This window comes from Triticum urartu, chromosome 2 (genome assembly GCF_003073215.2).
Source record: "Triticum urartu cultivar G1812 chromosome 2, Tu2.1, whole genome shotgun sequence".
Classification (NCBI taxonomy): domain Eukaryota; kingdom Viridiplantae; phylum Streptophyta; class Magnoliopsida; order Poales; family Poaceae; genus Triticum; species Triticum urartu.
This window is the reverse complement of record NC_053023.1, coordinates 735,458,095-735,465,308: the sequence shown is the minus strand read 5'-3', so window position 1 is coordinate 735,465,308 and position 7,214 is coordinate 735,458,095. Positions and strand designations below refer to the sequence as shown.

At 50.5% G+C, this 7,214-nt stretch overlaps 1 pseudogene; it reads left to right on the top strand.

Moving 5' to 3' along the window:
• Positions 1 to 433: 433 nt before the first annotated feature.
• Positions 434 to 7,210, top strand: LOC125538376 (annotated as a pseudogene).
• The last annotated feature ends 4 nt before the right edge of the window (positions 7,211 to 7,214 follow it).

The window sequence follows — 7,214 nt, the reverse complement described above, 5'->3', positions numbered from 1 at the left end:
TGAGGCTTGTACGAGCTTCGTGACCGGCCTTCCTCTTGGTGATATACAAATGGGGGTCATCTATGAGCCCTTCAGCCTGCGGATCCCCTGATCACGGGTAAGGCATCGCTAGACTAATGCTGCATCCGCTCCATATATGTTTTCTTACCATGCTTATTTTGTAGGCTTTCGACGGCCTTGTGTCCAATCCTCCCCAACCAAGAGGTCCCGCTGCAGCATTGTACACCATTCAGGACAGATGTATGTCAGATGCCAGCTATGGACCCGCTGCGATCGGGGCTCCGTGTGACACGGGCTCTGATGTCTTTCTAGGAGTTGTGCCTATAGAGGCCATGGCATTGGAAGAGAGGGCAAAAATAAAAGGCCCAACGGATCGTTGGACAACTCCCCAATCGATACGGTCGCGCGTTTGACGTCGTGCTTTGGCCTCGTCATGCTCAATGGGGCCAGCAGATCTGGTTGCCCGGCGCCTTCTTCTGACCTTTCCGGGGCCCTCGGCAAGGCCCCGTTACTTCTTATAGGTCCCGTGGAGACGGGGTCCATTATTATCTCATCGCAGAGACCGAAGCTTGCAGCCAAAAAGAGGATCACAAGCCTTCGGGCGCCTCAGTCGCCCGCGATCTTGCTTCCATTAGAAAAGTGGCCGCTTGATGCTTCAGGGTCGCTAGGAGATGCTGCTCTTGACGGGAAGAAGGTACCCCTGTTCAATCGATCATGACCCTTAGGGTTGTTTTAGGCGGATTCTCGGCTCTGCGTTGTCTGGAAGCTGCTCTCCAACTAAGTTGTTCCTCCGGTCGGTTTGTGCAGACCTCCATCTCCAATCTCCGCCGAGCGTTGGAGGCCAGAAGAAAGGTGAGGTAGCCCTTGCCCCTTCTAGTAGCCCCCGGGCCTTAAGTGGATTGGTTATCAATGTACTTGAGGCTTGTTATAGGTCTCCATGAGCCGTGCCGAAAAGCTAGAGCTGCAGGTCTAGGAATTCGAACGGCACGTCGTGGTGGAGAAAGGGTGGGTTGCCCGCTTACAAAGCACAACGGCAGATGTCTGCTGTGAGTTATCTAATCCTGGATCTGGTTGTTGCTGACAATGGTTTTGTGTTTGAGTGTCCCGTTGTGTTCCTTGTTTGCAACCTTTAAGCAACTTCAGCAGTTGCAAGCTCAAGTAGATGCAGATCGTGGGGTCGCGACTCACACGCAGGATGCTGCAGACGCAAAGGGCGCCGAAGCCCGCTCCTACCAAAAGTTGTTATAATCAGACGGCGACCAGTTGCTGCCTGATAACCAGGTTATCACTGGGGGCCTCTGTTCGTAGTTGAAGGAAAGTCAGGAGGCGGTAGCTGACTTGCAGCAGCGACTGGAGGCCGCTAGTGGCTGTGTTGTGGACACTCATTCATGCATTGAGGGTTGCAAAGTGCGCGAGGCCTCGCTGACGGAGGCCGGGGTGAGTGCCATGAGGGACCTCCAAGGGTACCTTGATGCTCTCTAGGCCTTGGTCAAGGTCGAGGTCGGGCTCCTTTACGTTAGGCACCCTAGATTAATGACCCTGTCAGTATGCACCTACTCGGAACCTTCCTCGGTTGTCGTCGCGTTGTAGTCGACTTTGTTGTGTTTCCTTTCATCTAAGACCAACCACTTCGCCACATCAAAGTCAGTGATGAGGAGACTCGGTTGGCCCTACCGGCCGATGTGGGGGCCACCATTGAGGGCGCAATTTCTATTTTTTTCTACTTTGATATGGCCCCACCAATATTGATGAGGAGACTCGTTGATGGTTGTGGCTGTAATGGGGGGCACTGTTGAGGCCATAACTTCCATTGTGCCACTGATCTGGGCCCACCAATATTGAAAATGAGTTCTAAAAAACAATATTGAAAATGATACAAATTTGGATTTTCCAGACGATGTGAATTTTATTTTTTTCTTATATAGTAAAACAATCATAAAGTTGGATTACTAACACAAATATATGAACACAAATCCACCAAATAACTATGTGTGTGTGTTGCATTTTATAAGAAAAAGCAAAAAATCGGACACGTCAATGAATTCAATTCCACCAACCACACCTGACTCACCCCATGTCGGCCAATGACATATGGCCCATGTTTCCTTCAGCCCAGCATGTCATTTACGTGCCCTTCTTCTTCGCCACATGTTCTTCTCCATCGGGTACATCACTTCCTTCTCCCAATCATTATCCATAAATTCCAGAGTAGCTTCTCCACGACATGCACAACTCCTCGCCAAAAATCTGATCGACGAGCGCGACATAAAATAAGGCGGTACACAGCCATAACACCCCCCCCCCCCCCCCCCCCCCCCCCCCCCCCCCCGGGATCTTTGGTGGCTATTTGTAGAGTGTTGACCTCCACCTTGTCATCCCACTCGCTAAGCAACACGGCATCTAACTATCGCCATAGTGCGATCTCCATAAGGCTCTCGCGAAGATCCTGATCAGCAGAGGGGCTGCACTCCGGCGACAAATCAAACACACAGGAAAATGGCCCCGACGCAGTGCGGCACTCGTTTCGTGTGATGCGAAGGCCTAGCATGGCGGATGTTGTGAGGGAGATTGCGAGCGGTGGAGGGGTGGGGGCATGGGATGAGAGAGGTGTGAGGAGAGGGTGCGGTGAAGGTGCCTCTTGTCCATGCTAGCAGCCAACAAGTATAGGCGAATGGTAGGTCGAGATGTGTGTCGTAGGAAACGCGATGCACGAGCCAGCGAGGCATGCTAATCAGGGTGCCATGGCCGAAGATGGCAGAAAAGTCAACAAAAAATATCGTCAGATTCTCGCTGAAATCTCTCCGGAATTTGGCGGCAGGAGGTCGGCGAGGTTGCTGGGTATCAGTCGACATGTGGGGTTGTGCTGGCAGACGCACGGGGGAGAGCGCCGGCGCGGGGGAACTGAAATTATCCTGAGAAGTGGCTACGACCGCGGAGGAGTAAATATACGGGCCGGCCGACATGAGGAGTAATTTTTTTTACTCCTCTAGAGCCGATAAGGGATTGGCTAGGTCCGGTTTTAGCCCCTCAAAAGCAAACTTTTACTCCTCTCACCGGTTTTAAGAGTTTGACTAGATAGGACCTCTACAAGCCTAATGTAACGAAAAAGACTTCTGCCCTGCTATATATATAAAGCAACGACCAACAAACAACCCACCGCATACAATACACACCCCACACACACCCAAAGCTGGATACATAGGTGCGCTATAGAACAACTACAATACTCCAAACAACTCCCAGCAAACTAAACATAGGAAAATTAAGCACCGATAAGTCAATGGAGCCCTCAAATGTGATCGACCCCACGAAGAGATGAAGTCGAACATCGACGGAACGAGAACTCCAATGCGGCGCCTTCGGGGAGGTCACGACACCATAGTGCCGCCACGACCCGATCGAAAGGATCAGAGTTTTCACCCAAGGTGTCTCGGAGCACCAAGAGCAGCTGCGACGGTGGCTTCAAGAAGGGTGCAGTACCACAGACACCACTTCCCCCAATTTGGCCAAAGTCACACAAAGTTTTCACCACGGCTAGCACTATCCACCACTGAAACGAGTTACGAGCAGCCGTGGGAAGACCGGTAGCACCCCCACCACTGATGGCCGATCACTACCCGTCACGCCGATGTCACAAGCATGGCAGCTATCCAGCACCCAAGTTGCGAGCCCTGCCCACAAGCACAGCGGCTCCCCCAACACAAGTCGCCGCCCAGGCCTCCAAGACCGCCCCACAACCGTTTCCATGGTCCTCAGCCACCACCGATTGGTGAGGGGCAGAAGTCCCTCCCTCCACCCCGAGACGAGCCCCTTAACGAGATCAGGGACGAGCGGGCAAGATCTAGGCAGGGAATGGCTGTCAACGACCGCCAGCCAAGACGCACACCAGAGATCAGGGCCACCTTACACAACGACAAGGCCAGGAGGCCCCCTGCCTTCCTCCCCAGAGCACCCCTGCCACAATCTCGCCACCAATCGTTGAGCTAAACACCATGAGTAGCAAAGACAGAGAGGGCCAAAACACCATAGCCGGCCGCCCACGGCCGGTTCCATCTACAGGGCCAGACAGGATGAGCCGCCATCGCATCTAGCTCCCAAACATGCACCCCTGCACGCCGCCCATCAAGACATTGTCACGACGCCGTCGCAAAATGCGTTGGCGCGCCACCGCACTGCTGCGCCTGCCATCAAGCACCGCAACCCAGCCCCTTCGTCCTGCCCTGCCCCATCTGCAGGGCCAGATAGGATGAGCCGCCACTGCATCTAGCTCCCAAACATACACCCCTGCACGCTACCCATCAAGACATTGTCATGACGCCATCGCAAAATGCATTGGCGCGCCACCGAGCTGATGCGCCTGCCATCAAGCACACACCCTAGCCCCTCTGCCCCGGCCCGCGCCAGGAGATGAGAGCTTCCCACTGCCACCAGCGCTGACCAGGCTTCGCCTGGCCGTGCCCAATGGTAAAGGCGAGGGAGGAGGACGAAACAGAGGGGGGGCCCGCCATCGGCGGCTACAGTTCCCTTCCTGTCGCATGCGGGGTGACACGGGACGGGTAGGGTTTAGACTTCATACATGAATCCTTCTGCAAACCTAATATACAACCTGAGTAGTTGGCTAACTATTGTTAGTTGCACGTCTAGTTCGATTGATGTTCATCTATGAGCTGATGCTTGCATCTACAGTACATGCCCATTTTTTGTTGATTATCCTCGCCCAGGGTGCATACTAAGGTATTTCAACACCATTGGTATACAAGGAGCTGCGTTCACTTTGGCTAGTTTTCCTCATAACTGCAACTAAAAATCTTAAGGCGGTCGATCTAGTGAACCCTCATTAGAATAGTTGGTTGCTCCAGTCTTTCTAATTCCTACAGTAAAGATAATATTGCATAATTATCAAAACAATATAAAATTATACAATTAGTTCTACATCTATTATCCTACGTCTCAAAAATGAAGAGACAACTGATATCACTTTTATATGCCCTTAAGCGTTTGTGTTTCGGTAACTAAGGCAAAATTGTGACAAAAATATCATTTAATTTGCTCTTCACGCATTCCAATTTTGTTTCCACGCATTCTAATTTTGTTTCCACGCATTCTAATTAACTATGAAATCCTGTGATAAAACCAGGTACCTCATTGTTGTCGATGATGTATGGACAGTAGCAACATGGGACGCAATCAGATCCAAGTTGCCAGACTACAACAACGGCAGCAGGATCATTGTGACCACTAGGATAGAGACTGTGGCCGAAGCTTGCAGTGATGCTAGTGTTGATGGAGACTGCATTTATCGTATCAAGCACCTGAATACTGAAGATTCCGAAAAGTTGTTCCTTAGTAGAGCATTTGGTCGCGAGGATGCCACTTTGTCAGATGATCTGAAAGTTGAGATGGACAAAATTTTAAAAAAAATGTGGTGGCCTTCCAATGGCCATTATTAGCATTGCCAGCCTGTTGGCGAGCTATAAATCGTCAGAGAGCAAAGATATGTGGGAAAGAGTTCGCAAGTCGATTGGCTCTCACATGGAGAGCCACCCTACCCTTGAGGGGATGAGACAAATAGTTACTCTCAGCTTTAACCACCTGCACTATTATCTTAAGGGTTGCATGATGTACCTCAGCATTTTCCCAGAGGATTATGTCATCCCCAAGGATCGTCTCCTGAAGAGATGGATCGCAGAAGGATTGGTTGTTGAGATCCGTGGATTGACCTTAATGGAGGTTGCAGAAGCCTACTACAATGAGTTGGTGAGTAGAAGTATGATTGATCGGGCCGGTGATATTGTCACCTGGTATGATGGGAGGGTTGAGACATGTCGGGTACACGACATGATGCTAGAGGTCATGGTGTCCAAATCCCTAGAGTCTAACTTTGTTAGCATAGTAGGTGGTCCGTACAAAGGGATGTCATATGATAGGATTCGCCGCCTATCCATCCATGGCGGAGAAGAGGCAACCCAAGACTCTCCATCCAACAAAACTGAGGCAGGGCATAGTAGGAAGAATGACATCGAGGGGGTGAAAATGGAGCAAGTCCGATCGCTGAGCATGTTTGACCCCGAAGATCACATGAAGGTGCTTGATCGTCTAGGCAAGTTCACCCTGCTCAGGGTACTTGACTTGGAATACTGCACAGGCATTAAAATAGAGCATCTGAGATATATCTGCCGGATGTACCTTCTAAGGTTCTTGAACTTGAAAGGTACAGCTATAAGTGAGATGCCTGAAGAAGTTGGTGAACTAGAAAATCTAGAGATGCTTGATGCACGTGAGACGCACCTTAAAGATCTGCCAAAAACTGTGTCGAAGTTGCAGAAACTTGAACACCTGCAGATCTCCAACCATGGTAACAATAATGGTTGGATTGCACGCCGGGGACAGGGTAGGATGAAGGCACTACGGACGGTGAATAAACTAGTTCTCAAATGTGATGTTAATGCTGCCCAAGAGATCGGTGACCTACAACAGTTGAGAGAGTTGGGTATTGTCGTGGACATGACTGACATGAGCAGTCCCCTTGTTCAGGAAGTTAACCAAAAGCTTGCCGAGTCCTTGAGCAAGATGTTTTCCCTCCGGTGGCTCAATATTCGCAGCACGAGTTATGACAAGAATGCAATGAACTTTCTTCATGACGTCAAGTCGCCGCCGCGGCTCCTCCAGTATCTTAGGATCGGCGCCGGCATCAGCAAATTACCTGACTGGATCGGGTCACTGAATAATGTCGTTGATCTTTTCATTGCCTGGACATTCTTAACTGGTGACCAACTATTCGAACCAGTATGTAAGCTGCGAAATCTGGAGCGCATGCACTTGGAGGTGTACTGCTACGGCGATAGAGAGCTGGTTGCGCGAACTGCCCACACCTTTCCGGCACTCAAGGAACTGTCCGTGGACTTCAATGGAGACAATATGGAAGCTGTCCAATTTCAGGAAAAATCAATGGTAAAGCTCGAGAGACTTATACTGCAATTTTGGGAGAGAGAGGATAAAACAGTTGTTGGCATCGAGCATTTGACAAACCTTAAAGAGGTGAAGCTCACCGGTACGAGACACAACCCTGCATTTGACCGTGGAGTGGAGCAAGTAAAGGCAGTGAATATGAGCCGCCCAAAATCCGATCAGATCAAGGTTGTAGTGAAATACGAGTGATCACTCTGTTTCGCCAATCCGCTTGCTTACAGGAGGTTGATTTGGTTCATTATCTG